The sequence below is a fragment of the Manis pentadactyla genome, chromosome 2, assembly GCF_030020395.1.
Source record: "Manis pentadactyla isolate mManPen7 chromosome 2, mManPen7.hap1, whole genome shotgun sequence".
NCBI lineage: Eukaryota > Metazoa > Chordata > Mammalia > Pholidota > Manidae > Manis > Manis pentadactyla.
The window spans coordinates 213,377,171-213,390,563 of record NC_080020.1 but is presented as its reverse complement, the minus strand read 5'-3'; the positions used below and the strand labels follow the sequence as shown (position 1 = coordinate 213,390,563).

Below are 13,393 nucleotides of genomic sequence, written 5' to 3'. Positions count from 1 at the left end.
CTCTCCCCGCTTGTCTTTTTTATGACATTGATACATGGAACAGACCAGTCCTGTTGTCTTTTAGAATGAGCCACATGCTGGATTTGTTTCCTCTTGTGGTTTTAACTCATTCCCTGGGCCCTGTATTTCCTATAATCTGGATGTTGTATCAGTACTATCCCACAGAACTTTCTGTGATGATGGACTCATTCTCTGCAATGTCCAATATGATAATCGCCAGCCACATGTGGTCATTGAGCACTCAGAATGTAGCCAATATGGCTGAGTCACTGAATTTTACATTTACTTTCATTCATTAGTTTATATTTAAATAGCTAGTGGCGCTGGTGTAGCACAGATCTTAAGTCTTGATTAAATTTAGGTTTAATAGTTTCGACAAGACATCAAAGGTGACACTGTATACTTCATAGTGCGACACATTAGGAGGCAAGATAAATGACACATTGTCCCATAACTACTGTGCTTGTTAAAAAAAACCCTTTATTGAGGTATGTTTTACAATCAATAAAAACATACATTTTAAGTGTACAGGTCAATGGGTTTCAACAAATATTTACACCTGTAGAACTACAACACAATCCAGATAGAGAAAATTTCAGTCACCCCAAATGGTTCCCTTGTGTATCTTCCCAGTTAATCCCCAACGTGTCCCCCTCCCCACAAGTCTGAGGCAACCACTGATATGCTTTCTGTTACTATGGAATAGATATCTTTCTAAGGCTTTCATATAAATGAAATCATATAAATGTACTCTTTTAATTCTCAGTTTCCAATGAAGGATATTCAACATAATGTTTTTGAGATCCACTGATGTTGCAAGTATCTATAGTTTGTTCTTTTTATTGCCAAGTGGTATTCCATTGTATGAAGTGGTATTGCCACAATTTTTTTATCCCTTCTGTTGATGGAGATTTGGGTTATTTCCCATTTAGCCCTGAACGCTAAATTTTCCCTTTTAAGCACTGCTTTAGATGCATGACACAAATTTTGATAGGCTGTGGTTTCATTTTCATTCAGTACAAAACTTGCTGTAATTTCTCTTTTCTCTTGTCAGTTCTCTGAGTCATGGATTATTTAGAAGGATGACTTTCAATTTCCAAATGTTTGGGGATTTTCCAAAGATCTTTCTGTTATTAATTTCTAATTTAATTATATTGTAGTAAAAGAACATCCTTTATATGACTCAATTCTTTGTATTTATTGTTCTATGGCCTGGCATATAATCTATCATGGTGAATGTTTCTTATGCACTTGAAAAGAATGTGTTTCTGCTATTACTGGGTAGAGTGTCTTACAAATATCAATTAGGTCAAGCTGATAGTGTTGTTCAGGTTTTCTATACTTGGTGTCTGCCTATCCTACTGATTATCAAGAGGTCTAATGAGGTATTCAATTTTAAATGTGGATTTGTCTGTTTTTCCTTTAGTTCTGCCAGTTTTTGCTCCATGTATATTAAGCTTTGTTACTGGGTACATACACATATAAGACTTTCATGTCTTGATGAATTGACCTCTTTGTCATTGTGAATGTCCCCCTTTCTGCCTGGTAATATCTCCTGTCCTAAGGTCTGCTTCATCTGATATTAATGTAGCCCCTCCAGTTTTCTTACGCTTATTGTTTGCAGGATATATCTTTTCCTAGCCTTTTACTTTTAACCTGTGTTTTTAATTTTAAAGTTTATTTTTTTTAAGCAGCATATAATTGGATCTTGCTTTCGCCCAGCCTGATTCTCTTCCTTTTAATTTGAATGTTTAGGCTATTTACATTTAATACAGTTATCAATGTGATTAGGATACCTGTCTTGTCTGTTCTGTGCTTTCCTTTTTTCCTCTTTTGTTTATACCTTTTGGTTGAATATTTTAAAAATTCCACTTTATCTTCTCTATCGGCTTATTTGCTCTCCTTCTTTATTTTATTTCTTTAGTGCTGGCTCTAAGCATCACAATATGCACGACCCTCCTGAGTTCCCTAGTGAATGCCCTGAGTTATCCACAAGGGCTGTCCTTTCTAGCAAGCTGGAACTCAAGGGCTGTGTAAGTTCAGGGAACTGTTCACCTCACTGTTCCTTTGAAGCCTTTGTCTGACCTCCTGGAGTTTCACTTTACACAGGAGCTTCTTGGTATTCCGTAAATACTCCAGGACACCCCTGGATGAAATTTCTTTGTAGTTGTTTTTCTACCTACATTTCCCTCCACCAGAAACCTGTCTTGCAACTTCCAGCTGCCGCAGCTTCTCTGAACCCTGTTGTCTGTTTCCCCCCCACAGCTGTATTGGGGTGCCCCTTTCCTGCTCTGCGGTCTGGGATGTGCCTCTAGGCAGAAAGCTAGGACTCCTGTGGGCCTCGCTTCATCTGTCTCTTTTCTCTCAGGAGTCACAGTGCTACCTGTTGTCCAGAGTCTGAAAACGATTGTTTCATATATTTTGTCTGGTTCTGTAATTGTTTATTGTGGGAGGGTAAATCTGGTCTATGTTACTCTCTCATGCCAGAAGGAGAAATTTCATTTCACTTCTGATTATTGATCTTTTTTATGTGGCTGCATAGTTTTATTATAGTAATTTAAAAATGCATGTAAGCAATCTATGTTCATAGTAGAGAAACCTTGAAATACCAATTAAAGTAAAAATCATTCATAATCCCCTCCATCCTGAAATAAGCAGAAATACTGTTTTACATATATTCTTCCAGACTTTTCTATGTGCATATGTATCTAAAAATACAAACATAAGACCATACTATTCCCACCAGAACAATGGCTTGTAACAGCTGCCAACTCCCCCAAAAAGCAGGAGAAATGGCGCTCAGTTTTTGTGTGCATCTTGACAGCTCATTAGTTTCACAAAAGAGCTTACTGCATTTCAGGGACATTTGCAAGACTCTGGGCTTGAGAAGTATCATGTGTAAAAGAAAACCGTATTTGTTTTTTGTTTTTGAAGAGTCTGCAAGTCTGCAAATGCAAACATTTGCAGGGAAAGGCTTTTATTTAACCAAAAGAGAGAGAGAGATAGAGAAAGAAAAGCAGCAGATTTGACATTGCACTTTTAGGCCCCCAAGGGCTTGTTTGTCATCAAATGCATAGTTTGAGTGGGCGAAGACAGAGAACATTTTTTATGGATTTCCGATTTCAAGAAATTTGTCCAAGTCTGGACTGTTTATTAATTTGGATCTTTTAAAGTTAAAGAGAAAAAAAGCAAAGAGGCCACTGTAGTTTTCATCATGAAATGTCCTAGAGGGACCCTGCCAGAGGTGGTGGCTGGCCGGCTCAGGATGCCTGTTCTGGGAAAGGTGTTCAGGGTGGCAAGTGCTTTGGAGGTACAGCGGTGGGACCCATCGGGCACTTACTCCGTGACCTTTGGCAAACCACTTACCTTCTTCGAGTTTCAATTCCTCATCCGCAAAATGAAGAAAAGTGCGACTCAGAGGATGGTTGTGAAGATGAAATAAAATATTTTGGTGCTGTGTCCAGCGACCAGCACCTCACAGGTGTGCAGTGCAAGGCCCCAGAGATACTATGACATGAGCTTAAGACTATAGAGCCATAGAGCATTAAGTACAAAATCACTTCTTTCAACCCTAAGTACCTTTATTCTCCTTGCTTCTTCTATTTCCCGTTAAGGCCTCTCTTTATAACAGTTAAATTGTTATTTTTTCCCATGACACAAATTCTGTACATGACCACCTTGGCTTCTACACTCAGAGATATACTCTGTGGTCACAGACACTGTCTCTCTCTCTGCCTCTGTCTCTCTTTTCTCCCCCTCCTTTCACCTTCTCCCTGAGTCGGCCCTTTTCGTCAGTTTGGTGGAGATGAGGCCGTCTTGGTCCTTTACACCTTCACTGGATGTACACGCTGGATGGGTTTCTGGGAGGAAGCTACTCACAGGGTCCTTAGACGCTGCTTCTGCTGTGGTCACAGTCAGGACTTCATCGGGTCCCCCAAGCAGGCTCCCCTGACCCTGGGATGGATGAGGCCATCACCCTGCAGCCTTGAGAGCTCTGGGAAAATCAGCAGGAGAGGGATACAGGATATTTGCTCTTTGATCTCAGCAGCAGAATGTGCTGTCACTAATTGCAGCAAGCATGACAGATGGCCACCTGTGTTGCATGATGATATTCTGCGCAGAGGTTTCAGGAGGATTCTAGCTGGGCTTCAGGAGCTTTGCTAGGCTTGTACAAGAGGCCAGCTGTGGGGGCTGGGATTTGCCATGTGATCTTCAGTTCTGGTTGTAGCCCCACTTAAAGGTGAGAATATAGAGTCTGTAGCTAGCTGCCTGGCAGGATGTGAGACAGAGCAATGAGTGACAGGGGACTCATAGCTGGGGCATATCTTGGGCTTGGGTGGACGCCCCTCCCAAGCGCAGAAGTCAGAAGCTGTAGCCTGTTTGTGGCCTGTGCTGCAGGACGGGCCCACACTGGCAAATGAGGGTTCCAGAAGATTAGAGTCCCAAGGGGACTTGGGTTATTAATGCTAATGGATTCTTTTTGTACCCATAGCATGTTGGTGTACAAAAACAAAGAAACAAAAACGTAAAAAGCAAAAATTTTGGAACCAATAGACCTGTGTTCGGATCCAGGGTCTTGGGCTTGCTGTCGATGAGGTCTTTGACACGTGGCTTTCCCTTGGGGTCCTTATCTTTCCTGCAGAATTAGAGGTAAGTCATTATAAGCAACAATGTAACTACTCTGGCCCATAGTAGAAGATTCATAAATGGTAATTTCCTTTCTTTTTCTCATCTCTAAATTTGGATTACTTTAGACATGATTCTTAAAGTCCTAAGACATAATAGGGAGAATAGTTTTATTCCCATTGTAGAGATGAGAGAATGGAGTACGGGAACGCCTAATGAATTTGCATGAGGCCACAGGGACAAAGCTGGGCCTGGACCCCAGATGTCCTGAAGGTACAGCAGAACTGCTATGGAACTAAGTAAATGGCTTCTAACCCTGGCCCTACCACTGCTACCTGGGTGATTTTTCTGAGCCTCAGTTTCCTTGTCTGTAGAGTGGGGATAATAAGAGTATCTACCCTAAGGGCTGATTGAGGATAAATGAGCTCATACCCATAGAGTGCTTAGATTTGCAAATAAATGGTAGCTCTGATTACTAACTGAGTCATTAGAAGGCCTACTCAGGGACTTGTTTTTGGGTATTTCCTTAGGGAATTCCAGGAAGTGTTCTTTAGAGTTCTGAATGTCCTGCATATTAATGAGGGGTAAAAAGAGTTTATCAGTATCCATCCATGTCAAATTACTTCTCCTGATGGGAGTGTGTACTGTGTGGACCTGTGTGCATGTATGCATGCCATGGTAGGAATCCAGGGTGGGCTCCCTGGAGCAGGCGCCTGCTGTGTCCCCTCCATCAGTGGACCTGGGCTTGCTGTCTCTGTCTCCCATGTGTGTTTCTGCATGACAGTGGCTCAGGGAGAGCTTGCTCTTTATATTCAACTAGCAGCTGACAGGCACCAAAACTTGATTAATATCCATGGTAACTGTCACCCAGGGGAACAGTGAGAAACAAGAGTCTTTTCTTTCCTTCCACATCAAACAGAGCCAGGGCCCAGAGCCCAGTGTGGGCCTGACTCCCCCTGGCCGGTGCTGGCTTGTGTCTTTGGGGAAGATGTGCGTGTCTTCTCCTTGCCTCCCCCTCTCCAGGAGCCCTGGCTAACCGCTCAGGCTGCTGGCAACCAGTAGGCTGGGAGGCTGAGTAAGTGGGCCTGGGACTTCTCGCCTTTGAAAATTCCCTGACGCTGGCTCCTCGGGTAACAGGTGAGGGGCTTGGAGAAGTATTTGTCAGTCATATTCCAGAGGGGGATGAAATCACTCAAAAAAGTCTGCATTTGTGGTAGTTTATAGTTTTTAGAGAAAAGATTGGGGGGTGGGGTAGGGAGATCCTTGACTGACTTTCTAATGGTGGGAAGATACATTCCCTTTCCTCTCACCTCAAGGCTGCTTTTTATGTCTTCTCTGAGGTTATTAATTTTTTCTCTGAAAGGTTTTTCTTCCTCTTCTGCTTCTGATGACATTTTTGGAGTGAAATAATGATGTCCTGGTACCAGCTGGAGCGGGAAATGAACACCTTGACTGATCTCGACACCTTTCTTGAGACCTGATTTGTCTCAAGAATCCCAAGAGGTAAAATATAATTTGACTTGTTCAGTTGGACTTGAATTCTGGTCTAGTTGCCTTGAAAACTTTAAGACAGATCATTGAATTGTTTTGCAACATGTGTTCCTTAAAACTCTAGTCCTAAGAAATATTTCATGAACAAACAGGCCTATAGTCATATATATTTGGAAATGGCATCATACTCTACCCCTTACTGGGGCATTATAATACAAAAACATACTAAAGGCCCCGAGACATGGTATAGTTAAGAAACCAGTTCAACATTTCATGTTTCCCAAACTTTCTTTACCAGAATTTTTCTCCCTTTTTTTTTTTGCATTCATATTTGTTCTCCAAAACACAACTGGGGAATGGCAGGGCTGGAGATTCCTGTTGGTCCTGGGGCAGGTCTGGTCAATAGCATGATTCCAGAATGTAGCTGGAATGGAACCTAGGATCCATCTGAAAAGCAGACACTGTGTCACTGAGCTCCAAGTGCTCTTCATGGGGTCAGGGACTGGGAGGCTGGATTCCCATTAACCATCCTGGAAGGGTGCTGTCTGGCTTCTCACACCTTCCTAGGGTTGGAGAGTTCTCTGCCTCTGTTTGTTAGCATGCCAGAAAGTTCATCCCCTGTGCACCGCTCTGTAGCGAACTGGCTTTGGGGCCATGTAGCCAAGCCCGCCCCACTGTGGCTTGCTTCCCTTCAGGGGCTCAGCAGAGCCCTTGCCTTCCCCACTGGGTCCATTTCAGCTCAGCCTGCTCTGTTGCTTATGTGCTGTGGCCTAGGGCACCTCCCTGTGGGTTCTCTTCCCACTGGATGGGCTGCGGTGTGCTGATACCTGCCCACGGTGCGGTGGGGAAGCAGATCTGAACACAGACAGAGCGGTTCCCTTCGGCGCCCGGAGCGCCACCTGCCCCTGTCTCTGGTCCAGAAGGGTCAAGTCTGTTCTCACCTGCTTGCCCTTCTAGGGAAGCAACTCTCATATGCTTGGGAAAGGTTCTCTGGTGAGCCTATCTGTGCCACACAGTCTGCACCAAGGATGTGGCTGTGCTCATGGGGCTTGGGTTAAGGGTCACCCTAGTGAGGATTCACCTTGGTTTTCCAGTTTAGTCATTACATTCTCCTCAGCACAGGGCTTTTGGATGGAAAGTCTCGGTAAACAAGTTGCCTTGTCAGTTAGGAAGCTGACAGCTTCAAGTAACAGAAAACCCTCCTCAAAATGTCTTAAACAGTAAAGGACCTTTGCAAGCACACTAACTGGCACTCAGCAGAGGCTCGAAATATTTCAAATACACTCCTTCACTTTGTCCCTTGATGGTAGCTGATTGTGTGAGCTGTGCTGGGGACTTGCAGGCCGCTGGGACGCTGCTCCACCCGGCGCCTGCCCTGCTCCAGCCAGGAGGATAGTCTGCTTCACTCACCCATGTTTTTATTACTTCCTTGTTCTCGCTTTCAGTCCTGATGCCTCAAGTTTCCTCTTTTATCATCTCCTTTCTGTTTGAAGATCTTCCCTTTGCCATTCTTTTAGGTGACACAATCTCTTGGTTTCTTTCTTTCAAGACTTTCTCCTTTGCTTTTAGTTTTCTGAACTTTGATTATGATATGTCTTGAAGTGAATTTCTTTAGGTTTATTCTGTCTGGGATTTGCTCAGTTTCTTGAATCTGTAGGTTATGACTTTCACTAAAGTTGGGGAGTTTTCAGCCTTTATTTCTTTGAATATTCCCAACCCCTCCCCTTTTTTCTTTTTCTTCTCTCCTCTCCAATAGTACAAATGTTAGATCTTTGGTTATAGTCGCTCACGTCCCTCAGGCTCCACTCACTTCAGCCTTTTTTCTCTCTGTTATTCTATTGGGTTATTTCTGTTCTGTCTTCAAGTAGGCTGATTCATTCCTATGTCATGTCATTTTCACATTGAGTTGTTTTTTTCAGTTCTAAAGTTTCCAGTTGATTCTTCTTTGTATCTTTTATTTTTTTGCTGAGACTTTCTATTTTCTTTTATGTTTCAAGCATGTTCATTAACTGCTCTTCAAAGCATTTTATGAAGGCTGCTTTCAAATCCTTGTTAGATAATCCCAGCTTTGGTATTATGTCATTGGTTGTCTTTTCTCATTTAAGTTCTGATTTCCCCTTGTTCTTGGCATGAGAGTAGTTTTCAGTTGTATCCTAGACGTTTGGGTGTTATGTCGCAAGACTCTAGATCGTCCTAGTTAATCTTCTTTTTGCAGTCGCCCTGTTTAGGTGTAGCCCACGGATCCGGGTGGGATGGATGTCCGCTGTCCCACTGGGCCCTGCCGGCGCTGTCCAGCCAAGCAGGGCGCTGCCTCCTGCTGCCACGCGCCTCATTGCCCGTAGGTGGGGGTGGAAGTTCCCTTCCCTTCTGGACCCTGCTGGTGCAGCCTTAAAAAGAAAAACATGCAACCGAAATGTATATATATATATATATATCCTAAATATGTGATCATATGCTTTATGAGTTTTCACAAACTGGAAACATGGAACATTTTAAGAATTTTCTTATTTCTTTGCATGTTCTTACCAAAATGTATTCGATCCTTTTTCCCTATTAGTTCCCAGCATTATTCACTCATCTGTTGATTCCTTCTCTCCTTCTGCCCTTCCTCTCTTTCTTCACATTCATTCTTTAATTTCATGCGTTCGTTTACTCATTCACATACTAGTTTTCCTTTCTCCCTCTCCTCCTCTCACCCCTCCTCCTTCCCATCCATCCATCCGTCCGTCCATCCATCCATCCATCCATCCATCCATCCATCCATCCATCCGTCTGTCCATCCATCCATCCATCCATCCGTCTGTCCATCCATCCATCCGTCCGTCCATCCATCCATCCATCCAGCCATCCATCCATCCATCCGTCTGTCCATCCATCCATCCGTCTGTCCATCCATCCATCCATCCATCCATCCATCCGTCCATCCATCCATCCGTCTGTCCATCCATCCATCCGTCTGTCCATCCATCCATCCATCCATCCATCCATCCATCCATCCATCCGTCCGTCCATCCATCCATCCGTCTGTCCATCCATCCATCCGTCCGTCCATCCATCCATCCGTCCATCCATCCATCCGTCTGTCCATCCATCCATCCGTCTGTCCATCCATCCATCCATCCATCCATCCATCCATCCATCCATCCATCCGTCCATCCATCCATCCGTCTGTCCATCCATCCATCCGTCTGTCCATCCATCCATCCATCCATCCACCCATCCATCCATCCATCCACCCATCCATCCGTCTGTCCATCCATCCATCCATCCATCCGTCTGTCCATCCATCCATCCGTCTGTCCATCCATCCATCCATCCATCCGTCCATCCATCCATCCATCCATCCGTCCGTCCATCCATCCGTCTGTCCATCCATCCATCCATCCACCCATCCATCCATCACTGAAGGAAAGGTACCCTTCCTCTCACCCTGCTGCTCTCAAACCCTCTCTTGTGGGCGAGAGGAAGCGGGGCACACCCCTGTGGGGAGGGGGTGCTCCTCGTGGGAGAAGTCCCTGGGGTGCAGCTGGGGCCAGAGGAGCAGATTTGAAGGCCTCACTTCCTGTCTGCTCACTACCCCTGATCTCCTCTGTGACACTCGGGGCCTCAGTTCCCCTCATCTGTAAGACGAAGGGTTTGGCTCGGTCCTCTCTCTGCCCCTGTGACTTGGGAGTTTCCCAGGGAACAGGCCGGCCCACAGGGGCATGCCGACGGGGTGGGCCTGTTCTCTGCCGTTGGCATGTCCAGTCACCCCCAGCCCGCAGCCTCGTCAGCACCTCCCAGGCTCTCCAGGCTGGGCTCTGAGGGGCGCGAGTGGGAGTATGAGTCAGATTTTGGAAGAACGAGTCAGCCCAAGTGTCAGTCCAGAAACAGTGCCAGCCTGCCTCCATTGTTCTATTTCTCTGTGTGGGGGCATCTGGAATGTGGAAGGGAGGAGGGTTCCAGCCCTTTCCAGCCTGGGCAGGACCCTGAATACTGAGCATCAGAGAGTGAAGCGTCCTAGAGATCATCTAGGGTCTGATCCCCTCGCTTCACAAATGAAGCCCAGGGAAGATGGGGACTCATTGGAAGCCACACAGTAAAGTTGACGACAGAGTCAGAACGGGACCAATTTCCTTGTCTCCTTATCTGGAGCCCACGGCACCATCACATGCTAATCATTACCAGTCATGACTCACTTTATCCTGAGAGGTGGGAATCTGAAACAGCGATGAGGGGAAGTCCAGCCTGGGAATTTGACTTCCTAGGGTCCCCAGCAGGAGAGCTGTGCCCCATGCTCCATATGACCTAACCTCTCTGTGGCTAGGATGGTGCTGGTTTTTAATGGGGCAATGCTGGTCAAGGGGTCAGAACCTCCCCACCCTGACACAATCCACTATACAATGTACGGAGCCCAGACCCTGGTCTGTAGCCTAGAGATAATGTGGGCTCCTGGGAAAAGCAGGGAACATTGTAGGGAAAGGGAGCTCTGTGCCCCTAACTGTCCCTTCTCTTCCACGCTGTCAGGGTTTGTGTCACTCACTCCCACCACTTGCACTGCATGTCTACTGTGCACCTGGCTGGTGTAGTTTTCAGAGATCTGGAGACATGGACCCTACCCTCAAGGAGCTCACAGCTCAGCATGTGTGCGCCTGTCTGCGGGCAGGCTGGGGTGGACAACTGCAGCTCAGTGTGCTGAGTGGAGCTGTGATGGGGATGTGCAGGGGCTAGAAAAGCAGAGGTGGCTCTGGGGAGTCAGGGAGGGCTCCCAAAAGGAGAGTGGGACTTGGCCAAGGGCAATGTGTATATATATGTAAAGGGGCAGGGAGTGGTACCAGAAAGGCTTTCCAGGTGGAGGGAACAGCATGATAAAAGGCCAGGAGTGAGAAAAAATGGGGGCAGGTAAATCCTTCAATGAGGTCCCTATGAAGAGCCCAGCTCTCTATTTAGAAGGCTATTTGTATACTTTAACCAGGATGTCCAGATATTTTGCAATGGAAGGTGTGCTCAGGATGTCTAGTCCTTTGTATTGCTGGAAAGAGAAGCAGTTTAGTTCATTTTACAGATCAACAAGGGCCAAGAGGATCCTCAGAGACATTTTTATTGAAGGAATGGGGTCAAAATGCAATAGTCTTCCACTGACCAAATTCATCAGTGGGAAAAGTTACAGAATATAGGTTTTTGAGATCGTGTTGAGCTGCTTTCTGGTCAGACAAGGGCTGTCCTCTGTGGCTGTGGTGGGGACTGCCTATCTGGTGTTTTCAAAGGTCCTTCTCCTGGCTTGTGATTCTGCATGGTCAGTTAATCAGCTTAATCCATTCATTTTAAGTATCTATTCAACAAATCTGGGTGGGCTGGACCTTGTACCTCGTGTTGATTGTACAGAAATAATCACTCATGGACCTTGTCTTCAGGGAACTCAAAGAATGGTGGAGGATGCCGACACAGAGTCACTGAGCTCACTAGAGAGTCAGAGCTGTGGCAGAGAACATTGGGACAGGCAGAGACAGCTGCATACTCAAAGTGGGTGACTGGAGGAAGGTTTCCTGAGAGGGGTGTATGCAGTTGAGTGCAGGTATGGGCATACATGTGCAGGTGTGTGCAGAGGTATCAGCAGCATAGCTCCAGCCTGCACATGGTTCTGTCCTGTGTGTGTGTGTGTTCACACGTCCCTTTTTTACAAGGACTGCCAGATGTGTGCAGGTGGGTGCAGGTGGATACAGGTGTGTGTGGGTATGAGCATGTGTGTGCAGGTGTATGCACAGATATTAGCAGCATAGCTCCAGCCTACACATGGTTCATCCCTGTGTGTGTGTATCTACACATCCCCTTTATGCAAGGACGCCAGACATACTGGATTAGGGGCCTGCCGTCCTCCAGTAGGACCCCCCGTAACTTAGCTAATTACATCTGAGGCAACCCTATTTCCAAACAAGGTCCTGTTCTGAGTTATTGGGGGCTAGAACTTCAACATAGGAATTTTTGGGTGACACAATTCAACCCATAGCAAGCTGTCTTGACAGGTGGGTAAGGATTCACCAGGCAGACAAGCATGTGTGTGAATGTGTGTGTGTGCACAGAGCTCATATGTGTGTGCGCTGTTCAGGTGCAGCTGTTAAACAGACCCCCAGAGGCCTGAGAGCCCCATGGCTGGGGTCTGTGAGCACACGCTGTGGGCTGGCTTAGCAGCCTCTCCTCGCTCCACCCCTGTCCTGCAGCCTCCCACCCCTGCAATCACTCTGCCTGTGCCTTGCACACCCTTCCATCAGGGGTCAGTCCAGGCTCTGTGGGGTTTGGAGCTTAAACAGTGTGCGGGCTTCTTTAAGAAAGAAGATGCAATTAGCTATGGGAGTATTTATTTAAGATTGCTAAAAGAAATGACAACAAATTACTGGGGCCAAGAGATTCAAGTCCTTTCTGCTGTGACCTTCTCAGGTGAGCTTACCAGGAAGCTTCCAGAAGGCAGCCTCCCTGACCCCACTCTCACATCAGGTAGCAGCCCCGGGCTCACAGGGGCCCCAGGCTTGCTGCTCAGCGGCTTCAGGAGCTTCCACCCCTGCTGCCGCCTGGCCGGCTCCTCACCCTTCAGGCTTCAGGTTGATGCCACACTCAGGGTCCCCAGGCTCTCTGTCAGCACATCGTCACAGTGATGGTGAGCCTGCGACAGGCTGAGTGCCAGGTGGGGCTCTGAGTGCTTTCCCAGGGTCACTCACACGCCCGAGGGGGCTGGGAGGGCTCCGTCCTCCCTGCTCGGCATGAGGGAAGCAGGGCTCTGAGAGCTTGACCCTTGCCCGAGGTCGTGCAGTGGGTCAGGTCCAGTCTGGCTTTGGAGCTCTGCTTCTCAAGGGCTCTGCCCAGGGCGCCTCCCAGATGACAGGACATGCAGGAACGCATGGCAGGCCTGTTGGGGGTCACTCTCCATCATCTCTCAGCTTCTGGGGCAGCCTGGTCGCTCCTATGTGTCCAGCGTCTGGCACAGAGCAGGGCACAGGCAGCCCTCAGGAAGTGCTCTCAGCTGCAACCCAGCCGGGTCAGGGTGAAGAGCAGGGAGCAGGAAGAGACGCAGCTAACAGGCCAGGGCAGGGGCCAGGCTGGAGGGGCTTGTCAGCCGTGGTGCCGGGTGTGGCCTCTGTCCCCGGACACAGGGAGCCACAAGGGGTGTCCAGCTGGGGAGTGACCATCAGATCTATATTTTAGAAGCTCTGACTCTTGGGCTGTGATTTGAGGATGGGAGCGGGGGAGGAGCACAGATGTGACAGCTAAGGCACGGCTAAGGGACACGGAGGCAGCCTTGTCC

The 13,393-nt window shown here is 47.0% G+C and overlaps 1 protein-coding gene across 1 annotated transcript in view; it reads left to right on the top strand.

The window, feature by feature from the left end:
• The first annotated feature begins 5,656 nt into the window (after positions 1-5,656).
• Positions 5,657-13,393, top strand: part of TOGARAM2 (TOG array regulator of axonemal microtubules 2) — a 66,122-nt gene continuing 58,385 nt past the window's right edge. Inside the window, exons 1-2 of the mRNA XM_036903594.2 lie at positions 5,657-5,756; positions 5,990-6,129. The gene's annotated coding sequence lies outside the window, so the exon portion shown is untranslated. The remainder of the gene's footprint in view (positions 5,757-5,989; positions 6,130-13,393) is intronic.